The following is a 17,818-nucleotide window of genomic DNA, read 5'->3' as shown; positions in this document are numbered from 1 at the left end:
TGTCTGTGAAATTATGCTCAGTGCAGACTCAGTGTCAGATAAATCTTAGCAGTTGATGCAGCCTTCAGAGCATCAACAAAATGGGGATGAGAAGGTCATGTTTTTGAAGTGACTACAGAGTGCTTGGTACCGCATCAGAACTCAGTGTGGAAGGATCGCTATTCAGAGGTGAAGAAATCATGCTGCCCCACTGGTGGTGGCTGAGCTTGTGGTCTCCAGGGGGTGGGGGTCTTTGGGAGAGAACAGAATGGAACTGGCTGTGTGGCCTGTGGACACTCCCAGGTGAAGTGGGCCCCAGGGAAACGTCTGGCAACTGATGGCACTGGCCTGAGTGGCTTCCATCTTCACATCAGACCTGTCCTGGTGGCGAGTGTCACTCTCCATGTCCTTTAATTCTCTCGCCAAAGGCCAGGGAAACAGCGTGTGACCAGACCCGGGCTGTGTGCACGCTGCCCCTGGGTGGTCCCCATGCACGCGCTCAGCTTCCCCGGCCACTTTGACATCTGCCTTCTGCGAAGCACATGTTGTCACCAGTTGACACTTACACAAGCCAGAAGCGGGCTGGCCCACACTCATCGCCGTAATAAACACATGTGGCAGTTTTTGAGAGCTGGGCTGTGCCATCCATCAATCCGAGTGACACCCCAAGAGTCCCCATGGGGAGGAAGGCAGTACTTCAAAGTGCAGAGGTTCACAACCAGGTGTGCACACCAGGCACGCCGGGTGCCTTGGGCTGCGGCCCATGGGAGTAGGTGAGTGACAGGGGTCTGTGTGTCTGCGTGCCTGCATGTGTGTTTGTATGTATCTGTGTGATGTACACATGTGTGTATATGTGTGTACACGCACATGTACCTGCATGTTTGTACATGTGTATACATATGTACACATTCGTGTTTATGTGTGTGTAGATGTGTGTGTTGGTGCATGTATGTGTGTGCATGTGTGTGTGTGTACATGCAAACACATTAGATCAAGAGCCCCAAATTCCAACAGCATCAGGGACCAGTAGGGTTGTGAAAATGGAATGGGATAGATGGAAACTGACCTTGGCCCTCAGAATTCAGGATACGATAGAGAGTGGTGGGAACATGGCAAACAGGAAGCTTGTGTCCTGCCGAAGGAGGAAGATACAACTCAGTTCTCAGCACCTGCTGCCTGCTGAATCTTGGTTATCTATTGTATTAATATATATAGCAGTGTGTGGGCTTTCCAGGTGGCGCTAGTGGTAAAGAATTCCCCTGCCAATCCAGGAGACATAAGAGACACGGGTTCAATCCCTGGGTCGGGAAGATCCCCTAGAGGAGTGTGTGACAACCCACTCCAGTATTCTTGCCTGGAGAATTCAAGGGACACAGAAGCCTGGCGGGCTTCAGTCCATAGGATTGCAAAGAGTCAGACACGACTGAAGCGACTTAGCGTGTAGGCATGCATAGCAGTGTGTATATGAAATTTCCTGATTTTTAAGATCATTGTCAGTTCATCAAGATTTACAATGTTCCCTGGCTCAAACAAAACACACTCAAGGCTGGAATTTGGCCTGTGGACCCCAGTGGAGTGTAGCTGTTTCTCCCAGTGAGGAAGGGACTACTCTGCCCAGTTGGGCTGTTCCCAGAAGATCCTCATTGACCTGGAACAGTCGTTCTCAATGGAGTGAGCTTGTCCTCTAAGGGACATTTGGAAATGTCTGGAGACATTTTCCATGATCAAGACTGGGTGGTGGGAGGCAATGGCCTGTTGCAGAGGGTGATTGTTATTGGAAGCTGGTGGGTAGAGGTCAGGCATGCTGTTGAACACCTACAGCACACAAGATAGACACCCCCACCACCACCATAGTAAAGAATTGTCTGGCTCCAAATGCCAATATTGAGAAATCTGAACGAGAATCATCCCAAAGATGATCTGGGAGGGCTGGCTTCCAGCTGCCCGAAGTCGTAACTCTTGAGCAGTGGCTTTTAGGTGTCAATTGTGTGACCAGTTGAAAACCCCATCCAAGAGGTGGATTTCTGGCTGAGGGGCCTGCCCTAGTGCCTTCCCCACACAACAGGCTTCAGGTTAGTGTCTCATATGACTGAAATTACTGAATTCCCACGCCCCATGGGAAACACCTCTTTTATCCTCATTCTGTAGATGCAGAGTCACACACACACACACACACACACACACACACACACAAGTTTGGCAGACTTCCCAGTGTAACTCAGGGCAGACTTGCTCCCAAGCCCACCCTCTTAATGACAGGGCAACACTGTAAGAAAATATGGACTGAAATGACTTTACCTTTCTTGCACATTTGAGTTTGAATTGATTGCTTCTTGGCTTCCCTGGTAGCTCAGATGGTAAAGTGTCTGCCTACAATGCAGGAGACCCGAGTTCGATCCCTGGATCGAGAAGATCCCCTGGAGAAGGAAATGGCAACCCACTCCAGTATTCTTGCCTGAAAAATCCCGTGGACTGAGGATCCTGGTAGGCTACAGTCCATGGGATCGCAAAGAGTCGGACACGACTGAGCGACTTCACTTCACTTCTGTCTGGAATAATGCTCTCTTGGAAAACTCCCACTCATCTTTCCAGGCTGAGCTTGAAAACTGCCTCCTCCAGGAAGCTTCCCTGGCTGCTGAGCCTGTGTCAGGCCCTGAGTCTGGGATCCCTCCACCAGTCAGGTGTTTCCCCTTCTAATGGATCATCTCCCCTTTACTGTGATGGCTTCAGTGTCTGTCTTAACATTAAATGAGCACCCATCATGACTCTGCTAAGGCCTAACATGTACTAGGCACTGACTAAGTAGGTGTTGAATGAACAGATCCATGAATGGTGGGCGTTTCTTAGCTTCCATTCTTAACATTATTTCTGAAGTTTGGAGCACGTTGTTGAGCCTTCATGATGAGCCAGGCGCTGCTCTTAGTACTTTACGTGTATTAACTTGTTTCACACTTGCAACAGTCCCATGAGGTTGGTATTAATCCTGTCCTCACTTATCCCATTCTCTCAACTTCTCAGGCAAAGAGAAGCTAAACCACTTGGCTAAAGTCACACAGCTCATAAGTAGCAGGAACTTCCTCAGCGGCTGCTATGAGTACACTGTCTGCATGCAGGTGGAGACAGAGCTGAGTTCTGTGCTTGTTCCAACTCTTTACATCCCCCATTAAGGGCTTAGTGAGCTATTGTTATGTGACCCAGGGCAGGTTCAGGCATCAAACAACCATTATACCAAACATCTATGATGTGGCAGGCACCGCGCTAAATGAAGTGTTTAGAATTTCATATGTATCATTTGCATTTCTCATTTAGGTATTTGCCTGTAAATATGGTACTGGTATATTTGACTTTTTTTCTTATTGATTAGCAATTATTCTTTATATGTTAAGGTCATACACCATATATATTTGTCACATTTTACATATTTTCCTTGAAAGTGAAAGTGTTAGTCACTCAGTCATTCCAACTCTTTGTGACACCATGGACTGTAGCCTGCCAGGCCCCTCTGTCCATGAAATTCTCCAGGCAAGAATACTGGAGTGGGGAGCCATTCCCTTCTCCAAGGGATCTTCCTGACCCAGGGATTGAACCTGGGTCTCCCACATTGCAGGCAGATTGTTTACTGTCTGAGCCACCAAGGAAGCCAATTTTGTTATTTTCCAACCTGTTTATAATGTTTCATTTGCTGTTCAGAGTTTTTTATTTTAATTTTTAGGTAGTCAAAATTGTTTTTTATCATTTCACTTTACATGCCATGCCTCAAAAGATTCTTTCCACTTCCAAGATTATAAAACATTAATTAATACTTATTTCTCCAGCTCTTTAATTAATTAATTAATTAATTTGGCTGTGTTGTGTCTTAGTTGCGGTGTGTGGGATCTTTCATTGGCGAGCTCAGACTCTCTTGTTGTGGCACTCGGACTTAGTTGCTCTGGACATGTGGGGTCTTAGTTCCCCAACCAGAGATCAAACCCATGTCCCTTGCATTGTAAGGCAGATTCTGAACCATTGGACCACTAGGGAAGTTCCCTCTCCAGTTCTTTTAGATTCATTATTTAATTTATTCATACCTTACTTAACATTAATCTTTGGTTCACTAGGAATAAATTTTAGCATATGATATGAGGCAGGAAGCTCACATTATTTTTGTTCACTAAGTCTACTACATTCTTATGAAAAACTTGAGAGCACCTTGACTGAAACAGGCAGCAAATCCTCACAGTATTCACTTGGACAGCTCACCTTGTAAACCAGCTGTCTTTCGGTTGCCTAAGATATAGATACACCTTGCATACCTATGTCTATAAAGATGTAGATATGTCTTATATGTCTATATATTCACCATTCAGTTGGTGAATGTGGCAGTGTAACAGTCTGGATTTTTGCAAGATGAGATTTTTAAGCTTTTGCTTCCCGGGGATACAGTTACACCAGCCTCTGTCACTTGCTGATTCACAGCTTACATGGGACCCCCACCTTCCCAGCCAGCAAATTATTGGTTTATCACATGACTGATAGAGATCCCTTGATGCCTTCTAAGTTGCTTCAGTCATGTCCGACTCTTTGTGACCCCATGGACTGTAGCCCTCCAGGCTCCTCTGTCCATGGGATTCTCCAGGTAAGAATACTGGAGTAAGTTGCCATGCCCTCCTCCTGAGGATCTTCCTAACCCAGTGATCGAACCTGTGCTTCTTATGTCTCCTGCATTGACAGGAGGGTTCCTTACCACTAGTGCCACCTGGGAAGCCTGAGAGATCCATTGATACATACCAATTAAAATCATTGTCAGTTTTGCGATTCGATTGGCAAAGATGAAAGAGCTCTCCAGTTTCTGATGTTGGTCGACATGGAGCATACAGTTGTCCTGATGTCACCTCGCTGTCACCCCGGTGCTGGAGACTAGTCACTATGCTGTGGTTTTGCCTGAAGAGGTGGGAACTATCATTAAGTCCATTTCACAGAGGAGGACACTAACGTACAATGAGGTGAAGTAGCCTGCCTAAAGTCAAACATCCAGTAAGTGTGAACCAGACCACCTGCTTATCCCCTCTGCCGCCTTGCAGAAAAGTTTACAGTGGAAGCCTTTGAGGCATGCTTATTCATCCACCCAAGGAAACTGGTTGCAAGGAAAGAATTACAGATGGGTAAACAGATTTGGGATAGGAGTGTTTTTTAACCGTGAGAAGTTGTAAATAACCTAAAATTCCATCAGTGGAAAATCAGTGAATTCTGTTACAGTATTTGCATATCCTGGATAGCAGGAACACGCAGGCTATGCTGGTCCCCCAGCCAGGACCCCCTCAGTCTTCAGGTCTTGGCCAAACTGTCCCCTCCTCCAAGAGACCCCCTTTGGAACCATATAGCTTCTGTGTATTGAAAGGTACCTCACAAAAGTGGTACCCAAGACCTCAGATTGAGACCTTGATCGTAATAGAGGTTTTTGCAGTTGTAATCATGGTTAAAAACCTCAAAGTGAGATCATCCTGAATTAGAGTGGTCCTGAATCCAGTGACAACTGTCCTCATCAGAGAGAGAAGAGAAGAAAAAGCAGAGAGACACGGGGGGAAAGGCCATGTGATGATAGAGGCAGAGATGGGAGTGATGTATCTCTAAGTCCAGGAAGCCAGAACCATCAGCAGCAGGAGAGGGGCAAGGGATGGAGTCTCTCTTAGGGACTCTGGGAGGAACCGATCCTGCTGACACCTTGATGTTGAACTTCTGGCCTCCAGAACTGAGAGAGAATAAATCTTCCTTTGCTTTAAAACCACCAAGATCGCAGTAATTTGTTATGGCCGCATCAGGAAACAGCTGGTGACTGCAGGCGATGTGGTTTGCATCCTGGCAGGTTACTTCTGCCCCCGAGCCTCTGCTTTCTCATCTATGAAATGGGGATTCTGGCCATATTTACATGAGGATTAAATAAAGTAATAAATGTGAGACCTCAGCTGGGTGCCTGGTACCTGGCAAATGCTCAATAAGTGTTAATTATTTTTACTCGTTTATCAGCCTGAAAAGTGTCTGCAGAGGTCCTGCATTAGAGTAAAAACTGAAGCCAAACACGTTCTTCAGATTCTGTGCACAAAGATGTCCATGGGGCGTTAGTCACAGCGCAACAACAAAAGTAGGGGAACAAACCAACATTCGCTCAAAGGGCAGAGTAGTGTAAGATATGTCAGGAGGGGCTGTGGGAAGAAGGAATGATGTGCAGCCACTAAAAGGACACTTAGGAAACATTTCTGATGGTGTGGAAAGATCCTGAGTGATAAGGTTAACCGGCTGAAAGAAGCATGTAAAATAGTACATGCAGAGTGACTACAATTATGTAGAAATAAATGGAGGAAAAGGGTGAAACACCAAAAAAGGTCAGAGGAAAGCCATCTGAATCCATAAATGCAGGCAAGAAGAAAAAGAAAAAGAGAGGGAGAAGAATGGGTGGGAGGGAGGAAGCAGGACCGGAAGGAGGGGGCATGGCCAGTGCTTCACTGTGGTGCTGATGGTGCTCAGACGTGTCCAACTCTTTGTGACCCCGTGGACTGTAGCCTGCCAGGCTTCTCTGTCCATGAGATTTCCCAGGCAAGAATACTGGAGTGGGTTGCCATGCCTTCCTCCAGGCAATCTTCCTGACCCAGGGATAGAACCCACATCTCTTGTGTTTCCTGCATTGCAAGCGAATTCTTTACCACTGAGCCACCTGGGAAGGCCATTCACTGGGGTGATGTTAACCCATCATTGTGTGTAGAGCAAGTGAACCTTTGAAACACTTGACATCCTTTATCCCAACCCTTGTGTCACCTTTAACATATTCTGAGCTCCAGATACACTCGAGATCTCTACCTCCTGTTCTGGCCACCCTCTAGCTTTGTTAGTTTGTTGGTTGGTCGTGCTAAGTCTTTGTTGTGCTGCCCAGGCTTCTCTTAGAGCATGGACTCTAGATTGCATGGGCTCAGTTAGTTGTGGTGCGTGGGCTTAGGTGCCCGGAGGCATGTGGGATCTAAGTTCCCCAGTTCAGATCAGTCGCTCAGTCATGTCCGACTCTTTGTGACCCCATGAATCACAGCACGTCAGGCCTTCCTATCCATCACCAACTCCCGGAGTTTACCCAAACCCATGTCCATCAAGTCAGTGATGCCATCCAACCATCTCATCCTCTGTCATCCCCTTCTCCTCCTGCCCCCAATCCTTCCCAGAATTAGGGTCTTTTCCAATGAGTCAACTCTTCGCATGAAGTGGCCAAAGTATTAGAGTTTCAGCTTCAATATCAGTCCTTCCAATGAACACCCAGGATTAATCTCCTTTAGGATGGACTGGTTGGATCTTCTTGCAGTCCAAGGGACTCTCAAGAGTCTTCTCCAACACCACAGTTCAAAAGCATCAATTCTTCGGCACCCAGCTTTCTTCATCGTCCAACTCTCACATCCATACATGACCACTGGAAAAACCATAGCCTTGACTAGACAGACCTTTGTTGACAAAGTAATGTCTCTGCTTTTAAATATGCTATCTAGGTTGCTCATAACCTTCCTTCCAAGGAATAAGCATCTTTTAATTTCATGGCTGCAATCACCATCAGCAGTGATTCTGGAGCCCAAAAAAATAAAGTCTGACGCTGTTTCCACTGTTTCCCCATCTATTTGTCATGAAGTGATGGGACCAGATGCCATGATCTTAGTTTTCTGAACATTGAGCTTTAAGGCAACTTTTTCACTCTCCTCTTTCACCTTCATCAAGAGGCTCTTTAGTTCTTCTTCGCTTTCTGCCATAAGGGTGGTGTCATCTGCATATGTGAGGTTATTGATATTTCTCCCGGCAATCTTGATTCCAGCTTGTGTTTCTTCCAGCCCAGCGTGTCTCATGATGTACCCTGCATATAAGTTAAATAAGCAGGGTGACAATATACAGCCTTGACGTACTCTTTTTCCTATTTGGAACCAGTCTGTTGTTCCATGTCCAGTTCTAACTGTTGCTTCCTGACCTGCATACAGGTTTCTCAAGAGACAGGTCAGGTGGTCTGGTATTCCCATCTCTTTCAGAATTTTCCACAGTTTACTGTGATCCACACAGTCAAAGGCTTTGGCATAGTCAATAAAGCAGAAATAGATGTTTTTCTGGAACTCTCTTGCTTTTTCGATGATCCCGCGGATGTTGGCAATTTGATCTCTGGTTCCTCTGCCTTTTCTAAAACCAGCTTGAACATCTGGAAGTTCACGGTTCACATATTGCTGAAGCCTGGCTTGGAGAATTTTGAGCATTAGTTTACTAGCGTGTGAGATGAGTGCAATTGTGTGGTAGTTTGAGCATTCTTTGGCACTGCCTTTCTTTGGGATTGGAATGAAAACTGACCTTTTCCAGTCCTGTGTCCACTGCTGAGTTTTCCAAATTTGCTGGCATATTGAGTGCAGCACTTTCACAGCATCATCTTTGAGGATTTGAAATAGCTCAACTGGAATTCCATCACCTCCACTAGCTTTGTTGGTAGTGATGCTTTCTAAGGCCCACTCAAATCCACATCCCCTGCATTGGAAGGTGGATCCTTAACCACTGGACCAGGGAAGTCCTCACCCTCTCTAGCTTTGTGTTTGTGGGCTTAGTCCCTAATGAACTCAGTTTCCCATCTCTAAAATGGGCATGGTAAGGGAAGCTATCTCATTGAGTTGATTTTGTTGTTCAGTCGATCAGTCATTATCTGAGTCTTTTTGACCCTCTGGACTGCAATGCGCCAGGTTTCCCTGTCCTTCACAGAGTCTCGGTGAAACTTATGTCCTTGAGTCAGTGATGCCATCCAACCATCTCATTCTCTGTTGCCCCTTTCTCCTCCTGCCCTCAATATTTTCCACCATCAGGGTCTTTTCCAATGAGTTGGCTCTTTGTGTCAGGTGGCCAAAGTATTGGAGCAGTATTGTGCCTGGCACTTAGTAGATGCTCACTAAACATAAGCTGATGTTCTTACATGCAGGACCAGAGCTTGATGGAGACCCACTCCTCTGAGGCTTCCTTACCACCCTCAGAGCTTCCCAAGGGTTGAGGAGGATTCCCTGGGACACTGACAGACCCCCAGGGCAGGAGGGCAGGTAGGGAGGTGGGAGGGGCCCCATCCTACTCTCAGCATTCCTATAGACATGGCCTCATTTCATCTTGGCACAAGACAGCTTCCTGGTTCAGAGACCAAAGGCCTTTAAAAAAAAGAAGGGGAAAAAATGGTTCTTGGACATCAAATGCTTCTTACAAACACTGTTTTGATGCTTTAAATGTAAACAAATCCAAAACATGTGGATTAAATTTCTCCCAAAGGCTTAAAAATTAAGGGGAGAAAAAAGGGGAGTTGTCTCAGGCCAAACGCATGTTGATTTTTGCCAGTCTCCAGAATCTTCGGGAAATAATTGCAGACATGTCCCCCACACCCCAACCGGCGCTAAGCCGTACCTTTTTTTTTTTTTAAATTGCTGTTATGACTCACTGTTGAGTTGGTGATTATTTTTATCCAGTTAATGAAGGTAATCTATAAATTACCACTGACCCAGATTCATGATTTAATAAGATTTAAATTACACACCCAGGCTCTCTCGGAAGCAGCGGGCTGGAGCCGCTGTCTGAATGGAACACATGCATCTGTCTGTTCTCAAAGGTCCCGAAGCTCAGACATTCACCCACTGCCTCTCCTCCCCCGCACTGAACTCGCAGTCCACCCAGTGTGACATCTGGGGCCACCTGGCTGGTTTCTGGGCCCTGTGACTGCCCATGCTCTATGGGCACTGGCTTTAGACTCAGTAGAGAACCCCACCTGGAGGCCCAGAAGGCCATCCCCTCTGCTCCCACCTCTGTAACACCTTGTGTGCTCTAAGTGGACCGTTTGCCCCTCTCTGGGCCTCAGTTTCCCCTTGTCTGACATGAGAGAGTGTTGCTCTTTAAGGGGTTTCATAGCACTGATGTGCCAAACTCGGGTTTCTCAAAGTGGGCCCTATGGAACCCTGGTCCTCAGGATGCCGTGTGGAGAAGATCGCGGTTAGAGACTCACTGGCTTGTCCAATGATACTACCTGTGCAGCAGGCTTGAGGTCAAAGTTGAGGTTACCACCGCCTCTCACCCCACAGAAGCCGCAGCCTCCAGGAAGCCCTCCTGGTTTAAAAGCCAGGTCAAGTCCACACTCCTGAGTGGGCAAGACCCTGAGGATCTGTACCTAGAGCTGGCTTCACAGACAAGCAACCTGGACAGTGCTCTGGCCAGCGCTCACATGGACATGGAGCCTAATTCTCATGCTCCCTCACTTCTGACTTAAATTCTTAATAAGTTTTGCCCGAAGAGCCTGCATTTTCATTTTGCTCTGGATGACTTGAATCCTGTCGCCAGTCCTGCTTGAACCCCAGCCTCGCCTTCTGTAGGACCCTGCCGCTTCCCTCCTCGATGCCAGGCCTCTGCACCCAGGGTCCCAGCTCAGCCTCTGTGCTGCTGAACGCTTGCCTGGAGCATTGCCCTCCCTTCTTGCTCTAATTGGACACATTCATCATCCTTCAGGTCTCAGCTCAAATGTCAGCTCCTCAGGGGCTCTCTTCTGTCCTGGATCTCAGGTGAGGGCGCCCCCAGGGCCGCCCCTCCCTTCTTGTTCCCCTTTTGGCATTATTTGGAATTGCCTGGTTGGTCCCGCAGTGCGACAGGAGCACAGGGTCTGCTGTGTTTGTTGCTGATGCCAGCTGAGTGCGTGACACACACACATATATGCGTGCACACACATGCACACACACACACAGAGAAGTCCTTGTGTTGGCAATGAAACCCACCATTTATCCCCAAGGAAAAGGTCCCCCGCCCCCACCAGAGTGCACCCCTGACTCTTGGAGCCCCCTGCTCAGTGACTACTCAGGGCCCTCCGCCCTCATCTCCCACCTGGTACCCCCTCCCCAGCTCTCTCACGTCCCCCAGCCCCCTGCCCTGAGACCAGTCCTCCCCGCTCCCTCTCCACTTATCTCCCACCCAACCCTCCCTCTGCCTGTCCAGTATCACTGCTCCCAGGACCCTCTAGGACTTGTTCCTTTTTTAAAACAATTTTTTTCTTTCTTTTATCTGCACCATGTAGTATGCAGGATCTTAGTTCCCCCACCAGGGATCGAAACTGCACCCCCAGCAGTGAAAGCGTGGATTCTTAACCTGACCACCAGGGAAGTCCCGAGGACTCTCTCTTATCAGATCAATTTCCAGGATGTTTCTGAGATCATAGTTTCACGGTACTCCTTCTCTGGATCTTTCAGTGGGGGCTGCTGGAGATGGGAGCTGCCACTAGTATCCCCACAATGTGGGATGGCCATCCTCATCCTGGGGAGAGGCTACACAGGTGCTCACTTTTTCATCAGTCATCTATTTTAATGGGCGAGACTGAATTTCTTATTGTTGGTGTGTGTGTGTGTGCATGCTAAGTCACTTCAGTCATGTCTGACTCTTCGAGACCTCATGGACTGTAGCCTGCCAGGCTCCTCTGTCCATGGGATTCTCCAGGCAAGAATACTGGAGTGGGTTGCCATGCCCTTCTCCAGGGGATCTTCCCAACCCAGGGGTCGAACACGTGTCTCTGTGTCTCACGCATTGGTGGGCGGGTTTTTTATCACCAGTGCCACCTGGGAAGCCCGTATTGATGTTGAGAAGTGGGTTTAAAAGAACTATATCAGCAAATGAAGGGAACAAGGGCCCAAGGCTGAGCAAGGATCACAGAGGTGTTTCTCAGGATAGTGATAGTGGAGATTGGGTAACACATGTTAACTTCCCCCACCACAGTTCCTCTCATTGGAATTGCCTTCCATCTAGGGGCTGAAAGTCCTATGGGGTAGAGGGTGGAGGGAGTCAGGGTGGAGACTGGTCTCAAGTCTTTCCCTAGAAAGAGGTGTGACCTTGAGCAAGTAGGGTGACATGCTGTTGCAGTGTTCCTGGGACTTTTCTGCCAGGTTTTGCATTGAAAGTCCATGTCCTGGGAACCCCATTAGTCCCAGGCAAACCCTCAAAGGAGCCCAGAGAAGCTCCTTCCCCGAGCTGCTCCCTAAGTGCCTGCCTTTTCCTAAAGTCTCCTGTCCCCACCTGCAAGCTCCTCTCTCCTTTTGGGGGGCAGGCTTCAGTCGTATCTCTAGACCTTACTATGTCCTATTTCCCTTCGGGGGCCCCAGGCTGCCCACAGGAGGCCAGAGACTGGTGGGAAAATCAGGATTCATCCCAGGACCCCACTTGCACCCACATAAAGCTACCCGGTCAGTGTGCTGCTGGCCACGGGTTTGCATTTGGTGGGAAGGTTGTTTTTGTTTTTAACTTTGTTTTTATTTGTGGTTAAATATACAACATATAAAATTGACCATCTGAGCTATTTTTAAGTGTTGAGTTCTGCAGTGTCAAATACAGTCATATTGTTGTGCAACCATTCTCCAGAACTCTTTTCATCTTGCAGAACTGAAACTCTGCTTTTATTAAACAACAGTCCCCCACCCCATCCAACCCAGGCACTGGTACCCTACCGTTCTACTTTCTGTATCTGTAAATTTGACTACTCCTGGAATCTCATATGAGTGGAATTGTACAATAAGGGTCTCTTTGTGACTGGCCTATCTCACGTAGCATAATGTCCTCAAGGTTCATCCCTGTTGTAGCAGGTGTTGGAATTTCCTATTTTTCAAGGAATGAATAATATTCCATTGTGTGGATGGACCCTATTCTGTTTATCCACTCATCCCTTCATGGATCTTTGGGTTGTTTTCACTGTGAGGATGTTTTGTTTTGAATACTTACTTTAAGCAGGAATAGAAAGGAAATGACAGGAGTGGGATGTACCCTGGGAACTGGGCTGCGAGGGATGGCCTGAGTCCCGGCTGAAAGATAAAGAGAGGATGAACACATGCTGGAGTAGAGGAGAGGGATGCGATGGAAAGAGAGAGACTGAGAGCACTGTTTGTGAATCAGCCTCTTTGGAAGCTGGTAGTTGATTGATTATCTGTCAGAGGCTCTTGGGATGATATTTATTAAAGCCTCCATGTTGATTGAGTACTTACTATGAGCCATGCCCTGTGGAAGGGCTTGATACATGAACGTTTACTGTATTCTCTTAATAACTCTCCTAGGTGGATGCTGTTAATTCTGCTTTACAGACAAGGAAACCGAGGCACAGGTATGTCACTAGTCTATGAAATCTGGGCTGAAAAATAAAAGACAGTTAGAGGTATTGTAGATCAGGGGGGTCTCAGGCTTTTAGCCCATGTCGGAATCACCTGCAGGGCTTGTTAACTTTTGTGTGATTTCAGCCCACCCCTGGGGCTCTGATTCAGGTGGTGCCTCTGGGGCTGGGGCTGCATAAGATGCTCTAACTTGACAGTGTTCTTGTAGTGTGCTCATTTCTCAGTCATGACTGATTCTTTGTGAACCCTTGGACTGTAGCCTGCCAGGCTCCTCAGTCCATGGGATTCTCCTCCAGTGGAGGAGCTGCAAGAGATGCAGTTCGATCCCTGGGTCAGGAAGATCCCCTGGAGGAGGAAATGGTAAACCTCTCCAGTATTCTTGCCTAGGAAATCCTATGGACAGAGGAGCCTGGTGGGCTACAGTCCATGGGATTACAAAGAGTTGGAAGGGCCTGAGTGACTAAGCACACAAACGAGCAATGCTAAAAGGAGTTCCCAAAGCACACTTGACCATCCACAAAGCAGATTAGTTGTCATTTCTGATGTTTTTCAAGAGTATTGAACTATTTTTGCAGGAAATTTGACATGCTGGCAGTCAAATTGTGAATATTTTAATGATTTTTGCAATGTTAATTTTCATTTGTTCTAGGACCTCAGCATGACCAGATAGTTCTTTGTTATGAGGCTGTTTTGAGCATTTTTGGATGTTTAGCAGCATCCCTGACCACTAGCTACTAGATGCCAGCGGAAACCAATCCTCACTTCCCCCGCCCCCAAACCCATGCATGACAACCCAGATCATCTGTAGACAGATGTCCCTGGGGGACAAAATCGCTGCTATTCTAGAAAGTTCCAGGAGGAGTATCCTTACATCTCCTAATCATAAACAGAGCTCAAACTCTACTTTATGATATTGGTATATATGTGATGATGCTTTTTAAGGGATCCTACTTAAGAAAACAGCTAATTAAGCAAGAGAATGAGCATTAATAATATAGCTAATGTTATATTCCATGTGGTTGGCATTTGTGTGTGTGTGTACTTAATGTTTTACTATCAATTACACTTAATTACAATTAGTGTTACATTACACTTAATATTATGTTACTAATTTCACTTAACCAAGAAAAGGGGGCTTTGGGGAAATTTAAGCTTTTTCTTTTTTTTTTTTCCAATGACCAGCTTCCTGACTGAAGGATACTATTACATATGAGATATAAAGACAGCTTTTCCCAAAAGTGGTTGTTGATGAACAGAAAATAGCTCTTTAAGAAGAATTGCCCCAGAACATTACAGACGGGGGACACCCTACAGGAAATAGCAACTGCTTTTGAGACAGTTCAAAAATGGGTATTTTATTCATTCAATGGCCAATTGAATTTTAGGAAAGTTGAACCATGTACATGGAGTTTTTAGTAGGAGAATTTCTAATTTCCGACAAATGAAGAGGTAATCTCCTCTGAAGAATCAGGAGGCTTTTTGTTCTTAAATTTGCCTTGAGAATCCATAAAGGAAAGGATGTTTAATACTACTGGACAGGGACTTCCCTGGTGGTCCAGCAGCTAAGACTCTGTGCTCCCAACACAGGGGACCCAGGTTTGATCCCTGGTCAGGGAACTAGATCCCACATGCTGAAACTAAGAGTTTCCATGCTGCAACTAAGACCTGGTACAGCCAAAATAAATAAATAAATATTAAAAAAAAAATACTACTGGACAAATAAGATTCATCTTGCAGAGTCTCATTTGGCCAAGCTCAATAAGTCATCTTGTGAAGAAGGCTTATTTAGTACAATGTGTGTGTGTGTGTGTGTGTGTTCTTACATGTGTGAAACAGAGGCGTGGGCTATTTTAATTTATTATTTCTCACTGTGCGGACATGACTGAAGTGAGTGAGCATGAGCACTGTGCTTGAAAAGCAAAATTAATGTAAAGATCCTAAAGGGTTTTTTGTCAACCCATTGGTATTGAAAAATGCCATGGGAATCAACCCACTGGTATTGAAAAAAGAAAAGACAAATGTATTACCTCCATTTTCCAACCAAATATGTTATTTCACTATAAGTACTGCATGTATCTTATAGAAAATCTGGTGATATATATGTATGGCCGAGTTGTGATTTTGAAAAAAATGAAAAAAAACCAATATCATAACTAAATTTGTCATTTCAAGGTTATTACTATAAAAAGGTTGATATCTTTCCTTCCAGTCTTATTTTTCCAGTGCATGTGTATACATACATTTTTAAATAAGTTAGACTTTTTTGGGCTTCCCAGGTGGCGCTTGCGGTAAAGAACCTGCCTGCCAGTGCAGGAGACATGAGAGACACAGGTTCGATCCCTGGGTCAGGAAGATCAGGGAGGAAGGCACGGCAACCCACTTCAGTATTCTTGCTTGGAGAATACCATGGACAGAGGAGCCTGGTGGGCTACGGTCCACGGGGTCACAAAGAATCGAACACAACTGAGGCGACTTAGCATGCTGGCACGTAAGATATTTTAGTTTTCAGTTCCATTTCACTTTCTGTTGTAACCTGAGCATTTCCTCCAGGAAATACGATTTTTAGGGAGAAGTCACTGATGGTGAGTGAGACAATTAAATGAGCGAGCCATGGACAGTTGTGCAGGCTCTGCAGTGGGCAAACCTACGGGCTACAGTGTGAATGGTCCTGCCCGAAAAATCATTCACACTTCACAGACTAGAGAACCAAGACTCGGAGAGGGGCTGTCACTAGCGTGATCTACTTCCTGCCTTGGAGTCAGCCCCCACCAAGCTGTGATACGCTATCACCCCGAGTGAGGTCTGCAAGATGGAAGCACTGACAAAGGGTCTGTCTCTCCCCATTTCCTGTCTTCCAAGTCTGTCTGTCGTCTGCAAATCAATGATTCCTGCCCTGCTTGACAGCCTGGGTGGCAAACCCTGAGCTGAAAAAAATGGATTGAGCCACAGAAAAGCCTGCCTCCGCTCCCGCCCTCTTTAAGCTGCTCTTGATCTAAACATTGTGATGAGAGCTGCTTAACACCAAGAGCAAAACGGGCTGTGCCTTTGGCCATCATGCACTGGAGAAGTTTGATTTATTGCCTGCATTTGAAGGGATCCTCAGACAATGCGGGCTTCTGGTGGCCTGTCTGGAAACATGCTCACACACGGTCACCAAGCCCAGCTCTGAATCAGCCTCTGGATTCGCAGGAGCATCTTCAAAGTCTCGGCAGCTGGGTTTCTAGCGAGACACGGCTGCGGCCTGGGAACCAGTGTGGAAGAACTGACTGGATGCTATTTTCAAATGTGGCAATGGTTTTGAGGACAATTTCATCAAGAGGCGTCCCTGTCGTATTTTTATTTTTCATTGTCTTGTCATTTTCTGGGAGGCCATGTGAAATCAGGCTTCCGACATCCTCAGTTGAGGCTGTGAGAACCTGGGGCTTCCAGGCTGATTCCTATCGTCTGTCGGTGGCCACATCCAGCAGATGGACAGCTTTGGGAGGAACAGGGGAGGATGAAGAGGATGCCCAGCTGCTCAAAGGAGGACAGCGTGGCTTCACTGCTAGACTTCTCTGTTCAACCCGCTTCCTTCCCTCCTTCACAGGACTGGACAATCGCCCACTGGATCGATTGCCCAATGATCACACAGCACCATGTGCTCTTTATTAAAAAAATCAAATGGGTAAACAAACCATGACATAGCCAGACAATGGAATATGATTCAGCAATAAAAAGAAATGAGCTCCCAAGCCACAAAAAGAGTGACTTGATGTGTGTCTTGCAAAGTGAAAGAAGTCAGTGTAAAAAGGTTATATGCTCTGTGATGCCAATTATGGAGATTTTGGAAAAGGCAAATTTATAGAGCCAATACGAAAATCAGCAGCTGTGGGAGTTTAGGGGCAGGGGGAGGCAGGGAAGGATGAATGGGTGGAGCAGAGGGAATGTTTAGGAGGATGAAACTAGTCTGTATGACATTGTAACAGTGGGTACATGTCGTTGAACATGGTACATTATGCATTACACATATACGTTGTATAACACCAATAGTGAGCCCTACTGTAAACTATGACTGAGTCAATAATGATGTATCAGCATTGGTTCATCAAAAACAAATGCACCACATTATTGCAAGATGCTAATAATAGGTTAACCTAGAGTTGGGGGAAGAGAGGGTATATAGAACCTCTCTGTACTTTTTGCTCAGGTTTTTGTAAAATTAAAACTGCTATTTTTAAAAATAAAGTCTATTAATTTATGATTTTTAAAATGCATCTCCAAGTATATCAATGGCACCCCTTGACATTTGGAATAAAGTCCCCAGTCCTTGCCTTGTCCATGGAAAGGCTGATGTGGTCTGTACCTGTCCACCTGTCTGACTCCTTCCTCCCCCTATCATCCTTGCTGGCTTTTCTTTAGTCACACTAACCTGCATTAGTCCCTCCATCAGGCCTCAGGACATTTGCACGTGCTGGGTCTTCTGTCTCCTCCTGTTGGTGGTTTCTCCCATTTCCAAAGTCAAAGCTTTAAGCCAAAAAGCCTCCCTAAACCCACCAACTAAGGAGGTTTCTATTAGAAATTTCTACCACTGAGCCTTTCTTGCTTCACTGTTGGTAGCTCTGGAAAGCTGTTGCTATTTTGTGTTTATGGTTATTTATTTCTTTTGGTTACTTATTGTTTGCCATCCTCCCTCCCTCAACTGTAAGTTGGAAGACACAAATGAG

At 46.2% G+C, this 17,818-nt stretch overlaps 1 long non-coding RNA gene across 1 annotated transcript in view; it reads left to right on the top strand.

Moving 5' to 3' along the window:
* Positions 1-17,339, top strand: part of LOC145533356 (uncharacterized) — a 153,669-nt gene extending 136,330 nt beyond the window's left edge. The window contains exons 5-6 of the long non-coding RNA XR_014074017.1: positions 13,062-13,108; positions 15,392-17,339. This is a non-coding gene — a long non-coding RNA (uncharacterized LOC145533356). The remainder of the gene's footprint in view (positions 1-13,061; positions 13,109-15,391) is intronic.
* The last annotated feature ends 479 nt before the right edge of the window (positions 17,340-17,818 follow it).

This window comes from Giraffa tippelskirchi, chromosome 13, assembly GCF_054371585.1.
Source record: "Giraffa tippelskirchi isolate mGirTip1 chromosome 13, T2T-mGirTip1v1.2.pri, whole genome shotgun sequence".
NCBI lineage: Eukaryota > Metazoa > Chordata > Mammalia > Artiodactyla > Giraffidae > Giraffa > Giraffa tippelskirchi.
Note: the sequence above shows the minus strand (reverse complement) of the source record. Positions and strands in the feature narration are given on the sequence as shown.